Source organism: Linepithema humile, chromosome 3 (genome assembly GCF_040581485.1).
Source record: "Linepithema humile isolate Giens D197 chromosome 3, Lhum_UNIL_v1.0, whole genome shotgun sequence".
NCBI classification, from domain to species: domain Eukaryota; kingdom Metazoa; phylum Arthropoda; class Insecta; order Hymenoptera; family Formicidae; genus Linepithema; species Linepithema humile.
This window is the reverse complement of record NC_090130.1, coordinates 12,802,920-12,816,857: the sequence shown is the minus strand read 5'-3', so window position 1 is coordinate 12,816,857 and position 13,938 is coordinate 12,802,920. Positions and strand designations below refer to the sequence as shown.

At 29.6% G+C, this 13,938-nt stretch overlaps 2 long non-coding RNA genes across 2 annotated transcripts; one reads left to right on the top strand and one right to left on the bottom strand.

The window, feature by feature from the left end:
* Positions 1 to 909: 909 nt before the first annotated feature.
* On the bottom strand, positions 910 to 7,086 carry LOC136998458 (uncharacterized). Its single transcript, XR_010889035.1, has 3 exons — positions 2,979 to 7,086; positions 2,754 to 2,831; positions 910 to 2,012 (listed from the first exon to the last, which is right to left on the bottom strand). It is a non-coding gene; the product is annotated as an uncharacterized lncRNA (long non-coding RNA).
* Positions 7,087 to 7,775: 689 nt separating this feature from the next.
* On the top strand, positions 7,776 to 13,938 carry LOC136998457 (uncharacterized). Its single transcript, XR_010889033.1, has 3 exons — positions 7,776 to 12,325; positions 12,473 to 12,550; positions 13,325 to 13,938. It is a non-coding gene; the product is annotated as an uncharacterized lncRNA (long non-coding RNA).

Genomic DNA, 13,938 nt, shown 5'->3' with positions numbered 1-13,938 from the left:
CATTTAAAAAATTAAAAGTGACCTTCATGTGACCTTCAAACGACTATCAAATTAACCGTACCGTCTTATGTTCCCCTCGAAGTCATGAAACTCTTGTCTAAAACGTTTCTTCGTATCTCGCGCATTTTTTGAGATATTTGCCTGGGACAATTAAAATCGGACATCCTTTATATGATATATTAAAGATCTGATGGAATACTCCAACGGCAGTGTGCGCTCACACAACTGTTGTGTCGGCTGAATGCACCAATTAGATAAATGGAAGATTCAGACCGGTATTTATAATCTGTGTTTATATTTAAGATAATCTATTCATTAATTATATACAGCTGATATTGTTGTATTTTGATACGACAGATTTTTTAATCTTTAAAAGCATAATTTTTAAGAACATATTATTTTTTTAATAGTGCCGAGTAACGATTTTTACTTTTCTACCACTTGTTTTTATACGAAAAGACATTAAATGACTTTTAACAAAATCTGGGATTAACGGGACAAACTAAACATTATTAATAAATTTTTTTGATATGTAAGGTTAGGAAATCTGTCAACAAAATATAACCATCCATAAAAAACGCTTATGACAAGAATTTTAGAAAAACGTAAGAAATTAAGAAGAACGTTTTCGGCGCTCAATTATTTCATAATATTTAATTTTTCTACAATATATTTTTTTTGTATTTTCAAGGATGCTTGATGCTAGTAAGATGAGAGACATAAGGATAAAAAAAGGTACACAGTTCTGTTTTCCTGAAAAAAGTGTATCGTTGTGTTTTGTATGATTCAAGATGTTTGTTTGCATGGCTTTTTTTGTAATCATAATTATTATTTATTAAAATCGAGATAATGATGATAATGATATATTGATAATGATATGTAATAAATCTGTTATTAGGTAACGTATGCTTGTATTACTTGACGAATGTACAAATATTATATCTATAGTTTATTAAGAAAAGAACTGTGGCTGAAAATATATAAGGTTTTCAATAAACGTAAATGATCCTAAATCTATTGCGTTTAGTTCTATGGAGAATTGTTTATAATAGTGAGTCGACAGATAACAGAAGAAGTATAGCATATTTTTTATAGTAACGTATTATACATTCACATACTGAAGGAAAAAAAAAATAGAAGATTAATTCAAATTTCATATATAATTCAGTTTCGACATATTATTTGACAAACATACAAATATTGTAGGTATTTTATTAAAAATATAACTCTGTTTACAATTTGTAATAATTTTAATAAAGAAAAGTGATCATAAATCTGTTTCTTCGAGTTTTACAAAGTATGATTTACAATAGTGAAGTGGATAGTAGATAGCCAAAAAATTATATATTAAATAAAAATAAAATTATATATAATAATAATAAAATAATTGTGTGTAATAATATACTACACACATTCACATTTGCATACTTGATACTTCAAGAGGAAAAAGTACATTTGACTTTGTAAGAGAAACAAAATAGTATAAGAATACCAATATATATATATATGGAATATATTAATTCAAGTTTGATATATTAAAATTTTGACATATTTGACAAACATAAAAATATACTTGTTTCTTTAAGAAAATAACTATGCTTATAATATATTATAAATTTGATATAACTTAATATAACTCGTTATAAATCTTATGCTTTTACCTTTTCAAAGTATTGTTTAGAATATAGTGAACAGACACATAGCAGAAAATCCGAAGGCATTAAAAATACATTTGACATTTGATTCAGAGAAGAAAATACAAAGAAATATAGCAGAACAAATAGAAAATTAATTTTATTTTGGTTACTTAATTTTTTTAAGTTGATTATGCAACCATGTTTTTATTTGCGGAGATGATCTATGTCTTAAGCAAGAGTTTTGTTTTATGACTTCATGAATTGCCTGTAACGAAGGTAACTTGCCATTTCTTATGATTTCATCGAATGCTGTTAGCACCACTGTTTTTTCACATTCACTCCATCGTTTTCGCTTTATGTGACCATGTGGAGAACCTATAAAAATGTTGGCCATTTGTACAATGTTACTATATGGAGAACCAAAAAAATGACCATTTGTGCAGTGTTAGAATTTTCGTACCAACTGTATAAGTTGGTATAGTATAATTAGAAGTTTTGTATGAACTGTATAAGTTATATAAAGTAAGTACTTATAGAATCAATTTATAAATTATAATTTTATTAAATATTATGCTACATATAATTTACTCGATCGACCTATATCATACTTTATATCATACTTTTTATTTTAAATTTTAACAACTGTACATTGTCAAGCGTAATGTAAATTTTTAAATTGATTATTTCTCATTAAGAGATTACATTTTAACTTATTTAAATTTTAATAGTTGACGAAATAAGTCGAGTAAATTTAATGTGACACAATGTAAATATGTAGGTGTAAATTGAAAATTATGCCATTGACCAATCAATTGTTAAATTATAAGTTTTGCCTTTATATTTTGACACAATAATCATTGACACGTGATTGTCTCTAGTATCATAATATATTTGTTCGCATCGTATGCTCCAACATGCTCCTACTCGCTCCAATACTATAGCTCCAATCTATAGTATTACGTTACGTATATTATAGATTGGAGTGTATTGGAGCGAGTAGGAGCATGTTGGGGTATTGCGACACGAGCAAACCTAATATAGCTTGCAACTTTCTCACACGTGTGCGCGTATTTATTATGATAATAAATTCAAAATAAAACATTATAATATACTTACTAGACCGTCTTTTAATTTTTGGTACATTTGCAATTCCTGATTTAGATGTATTATCAAATGAGCTATTATCATTTGTTTCTGTAATTAGAATATATATCGTATTGGTAGATGTCACGTAGTTAATAAGGATATTTTGATAGAGATTTATGTAAATGACACAATGTTCTCATGACTCACATAAAATTAACATCATTAGTATAATTAATTATTTATGATAATTTGTACCTTCATTTATAGCTGCTTCTATATTTTCTCCCCTAATATCTTGTTCATCATTGTTGCTACTATCTTCACTGAAACTTTCCTCTGTACTTTGAGAATCACATCCATGAGCCGCTTCTAAATGTTGTGTAATATTCAAAATATCACGACTAATAATGGGTTGCCTGTACACTTCCCTGTGTATTTTTTCAGCATGTCCCATGAAGTTTGCAAGATCAGATATTTCTGTGTCAGCAAGCTCCATACTTGCACAAAATGTAGCAATGTGCTTTCTTAGCTTAGTGCCGCGTAATAAATGTGCAACTTTTGCATTACAATCTTCAGAAAATTTTCTCATAAGAACACAAGCTCTTAAATATTTAAAACGTTTTCGATTATAGCTTGGAAGACCAAAGATGTATGGATTTTCTGCAGAAACTTTCGCGTTTTCGCGAAATTGTAGTATTAATTTTATACATTCTAATAAACTGCAATTTAATATCACAGGTACTGTGCGACCAAGTTTGCCTCTAATCACAAAGCGTACATATTTCTTTGCTGCTTCTTGTGCTTTTAATGAAATTTTTTTAAAGAGATCAGTTGTGTCTAGATCAATACCTTTATACTGTTCAAAATCTGCTATAAGCATGCGTTCAATTTCACCAGCTCGTTTACGATTGAATAATTGAACTGAGGTTAACGTACATTCTGTCAATGTCAACCAAGTTTCATATGTGTATTCGTTCGTTAAATCGTCACATGCTTTCTGTCGTTTACATTTTAAGTACATATACAATTTAGCTATGTCATCCAATGATGGAAGATCATCATTTTTTTGTCTTTGATGTTGTAAGCGTGTTTCCATAACTGTTTTGTTAACACTGGTACCATAATCTTCTGTTAATAATTCTAAAAAGTCTTTGACTAAAACTTTTCTCTCATTATCTTGACGTTTTATGCATTCCGTAATGAGTAGGTGACCAACTTTTTTTATTAATGTTCCCAACATGGCTGCTGTAGTAGGTTTAGAATAAATTCCTACTTCATCATCTAAACCCGCTACTTTGTTAACTGTACTAATAACGTCTTCATAAAATTTTGGATAATATATAGATTCCAAATCAATTATATCTTTATTACTCTCTTTAATAGTTAACAGAAAACGGCCTAACAGTCTTAGGTGTGCGCGGATCATGTCATGCTGGTGTTGAAGTTTATATTTAATAGACAACTTGTTACCATATAAAATAACGAGTTTATCATATCTTATTACACGACACACATCATCCTCTCTTATCACAGGTAATATTACAGATCGTAATTTTCTGTTAGCCGCGCTATGTACTCTACCTAAAATTGAACGTCCCAAAACTGTTACAGCTTTAGTGTGCTTGCTATTACGACCAGTACATCGATAAAAATGTTGGCGAAGTGAAATTTTGGAGAAAAAGCCATGACATTTAGCGCAAGGTAAATAATCTTTAACTTCCTTATTTTTTGAAGCTTGTGGTCTTCGACAGACAATTAAATCACCTTTCCCGATATTACTGTCAGTGTTGTACTGAAAATTTCCTTTGCGTCTAATTGTATCTATTATTTTCAATCTTTCTCTACATTTTTTAGGCAGTAAACTGAATTTTTTAACTTCATCTTCATTGGAATGAATGGTCTCCAAATGACGTGCTATCTTCGTATGTAACTTTTTACAAAAGAAGCAACAATTTTTTTTTTATCTTTAGTACTGCTAGATGAAGTTGGAATGTATAAATCTTTATCATCAAGTACTCCTACTGCTGGTACTTCTACTGATTTGTTGATTTCCAGAGACGTATTTGATTTATTAGATCGCTCTTTGCATTTGTCGTTTTCATCCTCCTCGTCCTTATCATCGTCATCATTACAAGATTCTGAATAAGATTCATTTGATGGATAATATTCAGAATCATCATTGGATTCGCTCTCCACTATATCTCCATTGCTGTAAAAGTGTATTATAATAAAAAATTCTTAAATATAACAGGAATAAGGAAATAACATTTTAATTATTCACACCGCATAATTAAAAAATCGCACGTGCTTCTTGATTTTCTTTAAATTATTATTTAATGCATTAATCACTTTTTTAACCAAATTTTTTATCATTTTTGCAATTATTAGCGTTGCAGGTTAAATGTTTGTAAATATTAACATACTACTATTGACAATCATGGGTGTCCAAAACAATAAACAACGATTTAAATATCGATTCAATCAATGCGAACATTTTCTGTCAGTAAAATGTTGCAAATAAAATCTTTGTTCAATAGAAACCGTAAATTTTATGCGTTGAAACGTTAAGTAGAGATCCAATATACTACGAAACAATAATTTTATGTAAAAGTGAATAAATAAACTCCAAAGTAAATAAATAAGCCATATTAATATCAGTAATTATAAATTAATGAGCTAAATATATATATTCCTTATACGTTACTTGGGATAATCTTACCTGCGTTTGATAACACAGCCGCTGCAATGTTAGTATCGTCTTTTTTATTGTTATTTATAGTATCATCTTTTTTATTATTATTTATAGTATCATCTTTTTCATTATTATTTATAGTATCATCTTTCTCATTATTATTTATAGTATCATCTTTTTCATTATTATTTTTAGTATCATCTTTTTCATTATCTTTATCTAAAACGAGAAATTATTGTAGTTTTCCAAATTAACCAATATTTATAAAATGTGCTTGTATCAATTATGATAATGTCTTGAAAAAATTCTAATGTAGTACATATATATGTATATACATTAATGTTATCTATGTTTGATGCAATATTAATATCATTATTCAGGTTTTTGCTATTTTCTTTATCTGAAACGAGTAATTTAACAAGTTTATAAATTAAGGCCCCTGAACCCGGCACCATGTTTGAAATTGTGACGTCAGAGGCGAGAAATGACACACGAGAATTCTTGCGTGCCATTTTTTAATAAAAAGATATTTTGATGAAATAATATTATAGATCGCTTTAGCACACTTGTAAAATTGTCCGAAAACTATCCTTTTCCGTTGACAGTTAATAAACAACCGTATGAATGTGATATGAAGCTTATCATGCGAGGAAATACGCGGTTTGACAACAATTTTACGAGTGTACTAAAGCGATCTATAGTGTTATTTGATCAAAATATATTTTTATTTAAAAAGGCACGCAAAAATTCTCAGCGTGTCATTTCTCGTCTCTGACGTCACGATTCCAACATAGCCGCGGCGAGTACCCAGGAGCCTTTATGAATATTTGTATAATTTGCATTACATTAAACGTACAATACTTTGAAAAATTCTAAATCTGCATACACATATTGGTTCTTACCTATATCTGATGACACAACAGAAATATTTTCAACATTGTTATATGTTTTACTACTATCTTTATCTAGAATAAAAAATTATAAATTTAAGAATGTAATTTTATAAATTTTCACTCATAGTATGCTTATATTATAAATTATACACGTAATATTTTTAGGCTTTCCAGTTGGTATATTTACATTTTTAATGTGTATTTTTGTAATTAATATATGTTATAACCCAATATATAAAATAAAGTTTTTAATATAGAGATATAGATTTGTTTGTTTTGTTGCATGTTTTTTTAGACACGTTTTACTAGTTGCTGTTTCTTTTCTCCAATGCCTGAATATATACGTTCTGCTATTTTTAAGTATGAAAAGTATATAAAGTACAAGTAAAACGAACAAACTTTATGAGAGGTGAACTCATAGTTTATATGAGGTGTATACCACACTTACATTATGAGAGGTGTTATTAATACTATATTTGAAAATGTGAGTAAAAAATTTGTTCTATTCAAACAACAGGCATATCTTAAAGATATCTAATAAAAGTGAGGTCTGTCAGATGTCTTTAAGACATGCTTGTTGTTGGTTACTTACTTCTATTGATATTATGCAAACTTATTTTTGGGATTCCTCTTTCCAAATTTTTTTTAAGTATATTTAAATACTCAACATTTGCTGGAATAAAAAAAATATATATAATGTTTTTTATTACAATATGAATAGGACCTATCCAGGTGCATTTTCAATATTTTTGTGAAAATGTATTGTGTGTGTGCGTGCGTATTCGTGCGTGCGTATGCGTGCGTATGCGTGTGTGCGTGCTTGTGCGTGCGTGTGCATGCTTGTATGTGCTTGTGTGTGCGTGTGCGTGCGTGTATGAGCGTGTGTGCGCGTGTGTAATTGACACGTAATCTGTAAAATTTTTCAAAAGATTTTTACAAAAAAAGTGACTTACGATGCCGCACTACAGCTTCTACTTTACAATGTATTCCATTAATTTTTACTTTCTTAGCACGTAAACTGCGTATACGCGAGGGAAGTCGCGAGATTTTACAAATATAATACGTTTTGTCGGAAAATTTAATTAATGCGAACATGTTTTCCGCAAGCTTTAACACAACAATATGTAACAATTGAGACTGCTAAATAATAAAAGGCGAAAACAAATGACAAGAAACAAAAAGGTTTATGCTCAACAATCGCTTCTTAAGCCTTGTGTACACGATGCTAGAACTCGGTCTCGAGGTCTCGCGTCCGAGAAATGTAACCAATAAGTTGATTGCAAGTTAATTGGCTACACATTTCTCGTGACATAAGACTATCGGACTGTCGGCTGCTGTTCCGAATTCGGAACAGCAGCCGACAATCTATAGTCTTGTGTCACGATATATGTGTAGCCAATTAACTTGCAATCAACTTGGCGGTGACATTTCTCGGAACGCAGACCTCGAGTCCGAGATTTAGCATCGTGTACACAAGGCTTAAGAAGCGATTGTTGAGCATAAACCTTTTTGTTTCTTGTCATTTGTTTTCGCCTTTTATTATTTAGCAGTCTCAATTGTTACATATTGTTGTGTTAAAGCTTGCGGAAAACATGTTCGCATTAATTAAATTTTCCGACAAAACGTATTATATTTGTAAAATCTCGCGACTTCCCTCGCGTATACGCAGTTTACGTGCTAAGAAAGTAAAAATTAATGGAATACATTGTAAAGTAGAAGTTGTAGTGCGGCATCGTAAGTCACTTTTTTTGTAAAAATCTTTTGAAAAATTTTACAGATTACGTGTCAATTACACACGCGCACACACGCTCATACACGCACGCACACGCACACACAAGCACGTACAAGCATGCACACGCACGCACAAGCACGCACACACGCATACGCACGCATACGCACGCACGAATACGCACGCACACACACAATACATTTTCACAAAAATATTGAAAATGCACCTGGATAGGTCCTATTCATATTGTAATAAAAAACATTATATATATTTCTTTTATTCCAGCAAATGTTGAGTATTTAAATATACTTAAAAAAAATTTGGAAAGAGGAATCCCAAAAATAAGTTTGCATAATATCAATAGAAGTAAGTAACCAACAACAAGCATGTCTTAAAGACATCTGACAGACCTCACTTTTATTAGATATCTTTAAGATATGCCTGTTGTTTGAATAGAACAAATTTTTTACTCACATTTTCAAATATAGTATTAATAACACCTCTCATAATGTAAGTGTGGTATACACCTCATATAAACTATGAGTTCACCTCTCATAAAGTTTGTTCGTTTTACTTGTACTTTATATACTTTTCATACTTAAAAATAGCAGAACGTATATATTCAGGCATTGGAGAAAAGAAACAGCAACTAGTAAAACGTGTCTAAAAAAACATGCAACAAAACAAACAAATCTATATCTCTATATTAAAAACTTTATTTTATATATTGGGTTATAACATATATTAATTACAAAAATACACATTAAAAATGTAAATATACCAACTGGAAAGCCTAAAAATATTACGTGTATAATTTATAATATAAGCATACTATGAGTGAAAATTTATAAAATTACATTCTTAAATTTATAATTTTTTATTCTAGATAAAGATAGTAGTAAAACATATAACAATGTTGAAAATATTTCTGTTGTGTCATCAGATATAGGTAAGAACCAATATGTGTATGCAGATTTAGAATTTTTCAAAGTATTGTACGTTTAATGTAATGCAAATTATACAAATATTCATAAAGGCTCCTGGGTACTCGCCGCGGCTATGTTGGAATCGTGACGTCAGAGACGAGAAATGACACGCTGAGAATTTTTGCGTGCCTTTTTAAATAAAAATATATTTTGATCAAATAACACTATAGATCGCTTTAGTACACTCGTAAAATTGTTGTCAAACCGCGTATTTCCTCGCATGATAAGCTTCATATCACATTCATACGGTTGTTTATTAACTGTCAACGGAAAAGGATAGTTTTCGGACAATTTTACAAGTGTGCTAAAGCGATCTATAATATTATTTCATCAAAATATCTTTTTATTAAAAAATGGCACGCAAGAATTCTCGTGTGTCATTTCTCGCCTCTGACGTCACAATTTCAAACATGGTGCCGGGTTCAGGGGCCTTAATTTATAAACTTGTTAAATTACTCGTTTCAGATAAAGAAAATAGCAAAAACCTGAATAATGATATTAATATTGCATCAAACATAGATAACATTAATGTATATACATATATATGTACTACATTAGAATTTTTTCAAGACATTATCATAATTGATACAAGCACATTTTATAAATATTGGTTAATTTGGAAAACTACAATAATTTCTCGTTTTAGATAAAGATAATGAAAAAGATGATACTAAAAATAATAATGAAAAAGATGATACTATAAATAATAATGAGAAAGATGATACTATAAATAATAATGAAAAAGATGATACTATAAATAATAATAAAAAAGATGATACTATAAATAACAATAAAAAAGACGATACTAACATTGCAGCGGCTGTGTTATCAAACGCAGGTAAGATTATCCCAAGTAACGTATAAGGAATATATATATTTAGCTCATTAATTTATAATTACTGATATTAATATGGCTTATTTATTTACTTTGGAGTTTATTTATTCACTTTTTACATAAAATTATTGTTTCGTAGTATATTGGATCTCTACTTAACGTTTCAACGCATAAAATTTACGGTTTCTATTGAACAAAGATTTTATTTGCAACATTTTACTGACAGAAAATGTTCGCATTGATTGAATCGATATTTAAATCGTTGTTTATTGTTTTGGACACCCATGATTGTCAATAGTAGTATGTTAATATTTACAAACATTTAACCTGCAACGCTAATAATTGCAAAAATGATAAAAAATTTGGTTAAAAAAGTGATTAATGCATTAAATAATAATTTAAAGAAAATCAAGAAGCACGTGCGATTTTTTAATTATGCGGTGTGAATAATTAAAATGTTATTTCCTTATTCCTGTTATATTTAAGAATTTTTTATTATAATACACTTTTACAGCAATGGAGATATAGTGGAGAGCGAATCCAATGATGATTCTGAATATTATCCATCAAATGAATCTTATTCAGAATCTTGTAATGATGACGATGATAAGGACGAGGAGGATGAAAACGACAAATGCAAAGAGCGATCTAATAAATCAAATACGTCTCTGGAAATCAACAAATCAGTAGAAGTACCAGCAGTAGGAGTACTTGATGATAAAGATTTATACATTCCAACTTCATCTAGCAGTACTAAAGATAAAAAAAAATTGTTGCTTCTTTTGTAAAAAGTTACATACGAAGATAGCACGTCATTTGGAGACCATTCATTCCAATGAAGATGAAGTTAAAAAATTCAGTTTACTGCCTAAAAAATGTAGAGAAAGATTGAAAATAATAGATACAATTAGACGCAAAGGAAATTTTCAGTACAACACTGACAGTAATATCGGGAAAGGTGATTTAATTGTCTGTCGAAGACCACAAGCTTCAAAAAATAAGGAAGTTAAAGATTATTTACCTTGCGCTAAATGTCATGGCTTTTTCTCCAAAATTTCACTTCGCCAACATTTTTATCGATGTACTGGTCGTAATAGCAAGCACACTAAAGCTGTAACAGTTTTGGGACGTTCAATTTTAGGTAGAGTACATAGCGCGGCTAACAGAAAATTACGATCTGTAATATTACCTGTGATAAGAGAGGATGATGTGTGTCGTGTAATAAGATATGATAAACTCGTTATTTTATATGGTAACAAGTTGTCTATTAAATATAAACTTCAACACCAGCATGACATGATCCGCGCACACCTAAGACTGTTAGGCCGTTTTCTGTTAACTATTAAAGAGAGTAATAAAGATATAATTGATTTGGAATCTATATATTATCCAAAATTTTATGAAGACGTTATTAGTACAGTTAACAAAGTAGCGGGTTTAGATGATGAAGTAGGAATTTATTCTAAACCTACTACAGCAGCCATGTTGGGAACATTAATAAAAAAAGTTGGTCACCTACTCATTACGGAATGCATAAAACGTCAAGATAATGAGAGAAAAGTTTTAGTCAAAGACTTTTTAGAATTATTAACAGAAGATTATGGTACCAGTGTTAACAAAACAGTTATGGAAACACGCTTACAACATCAAAGACAAAAAAATGATGATCTTCCATCATTGGATGACATAGCTAAATTGTATATGTACTTAAAATGTAAACGACAGAAAGCATGTGACGATTTAACGAACGAATACACATATGAAACTTGGTTGACATTGACAGAATGTACGTTAACCTCAGTTCAATTATTCAATCGTAAACGAGCTGGTGAAATTGAACGCATGCTTATAGCAGATTTTGAACAGTATAAAGGTATTGATCTAGACACAACTGATCTCTTTAAAAAAATTTCATTAAAAGCACAAGAAGCAGCAAAGAAATATGTACGCTTTGTGATTAGAGGCAAACTTGGTCGCACAGTACCTGTGATATTAAATTGCAGTTTATTAGAATGTATAAAATTAATACTACAATTTCGCGAAAACGCGAAAGTTTCTGCAGAAAATCCATACATCTTTGGTCTTCCAAGCTATAATCGAAAACGTTTTAAATATTTAAGAGCTTGTGTTCTTATGAGAAAATTTTCTGAAGATTGTAATGCAAAAGTTGCACATTTATTACGCGGCACTAAGCTAAGAAAGCACATTGCTACATTTTGTGCAAGTATGGAGCTTGCTGACACAGAAATATCTGATCTTGCAAACTTCATGGGACATGCTGAAAAAATACACAGGGAAGTGTACAGGCAACCCATTATTAGTCGTGATATTTTGAATATTACACAACATTTAGAAGCGGCTCATGGATGTGATTCTCAAAGTACAGAGGAAAGTTTCAGTGAAGATAGTAGCAACAATGATGAACAAGATATTAGGGGAGAAAATATAGAAGCAGCTATAAATGAAGGTACAAATTATCATAAATAATTAATTATACTAATGATGTTAATTTTATGTGAGTCATGAGAACATTGTGTCATTTACATAAATCTCTATCAAAATATCCTTATTAACTACGTGACATCTACCAATACGATATATATTCTAATTACAGAAACAAATGATAATAGCTCATTTGATAATACATCTAAATCAGGAATTGCAAATGTACCAAAAATTAAAAGACGGTCTAGTAAGTATATTATAATGTTTTATTTTGAATTTATTATCATAATAAATACGCGCACACGTGTGAGAAAGTTGCAAGCTATATTAGGTTTGCTCGTGTCGCAATACCCCAACATGCTCCTACTCGCTCCAATACACTCCAATCTATAATATACGTAACGTAATACTATAGATTGGAGCTATAGTATTGGAGCGAGTAGGAGCATGTTGGAGCATACGATGCGAACAAATATATTATGATACTAGAGACAATCACGTGTCAATGATTATTGTGTCAAAATATAAAGGCAAAACTTATAATTTAACAATTGATTGGTCAATGGCATAATTTTCAATTTACACCTACATATTTACATTGTGTCACATTAAATTTACTCGACTTATTTCGTCAACTATTAAAATTTAAATAAGTTAAAATGTAATCTCTTAATGAGAAATAATCTTAATTTAAAAATTTACATTACGCTACAGCAAATCTATTCAACTGACAATGTTTTCATTGATTATTCAGTTGTTAAAATTTAAAATAAAAAGTATGATATAAAGTATGATATAGGTCGATCGAGTAAATTATATGTAGCATAATATTTAATAAAATTATAATTTATAAATTGATTCTATAAGTACTTACTTTATATAACTTATACAGTTCATACAAAACTTCTAATTATACTATACCAACTTATACAGTTGGTACGAAAATTCTAACACTGCACAAATGGTCATTTTTTTGGTTCTCCATATAGTAACATTGTACAAATGGCCAACATTTTTATAGGTTCTCCACATGGTCACATAAAGCGAAAACGATGGAGTGAATGTGAAAAAACAGTGGTGCTAACAGCATTCGATGAAATCATAAGAAATGGCAAGTTACCTTCGTTACAGGCAATTCATGAAGTCATAAAACAAAACTCTTGCTTAAGACATAGATCATCTCCGCAAATAAAAACATGGTTGCATAATCAACTTAAAAAAATTAAGTAACCAAAATAAAATTAATTTTCTATTTGTTCTGCTATATTTCTTTGTATTTTCTTCTCTGAATCAAATGTCAAATGTATTTTTAATGCCTTCGGATTTTCTGCTATGTGTCTGTTCACTATATTCTAAACAATACTTTGAAAAGGTAAAAGCATAAGATTTATAACGAGTTATATTAAGTTATATCAAATTTATAATATATTATAAGCATAGTTATTTTCTTAAAGAAACAAGTATATTTTTATGTTTGTCAAATATGTCAAAATTTTAATATATCAAACTTGAATTAATATATTCCATATATATATATATTGGTATTCTTATACTATTTTGTTTCTCTTACAAAGTCAAATGTACTTTTTCCTCTTGAAGTATCAAGTATGCAAATGTGAATGTGTGTAGTATATT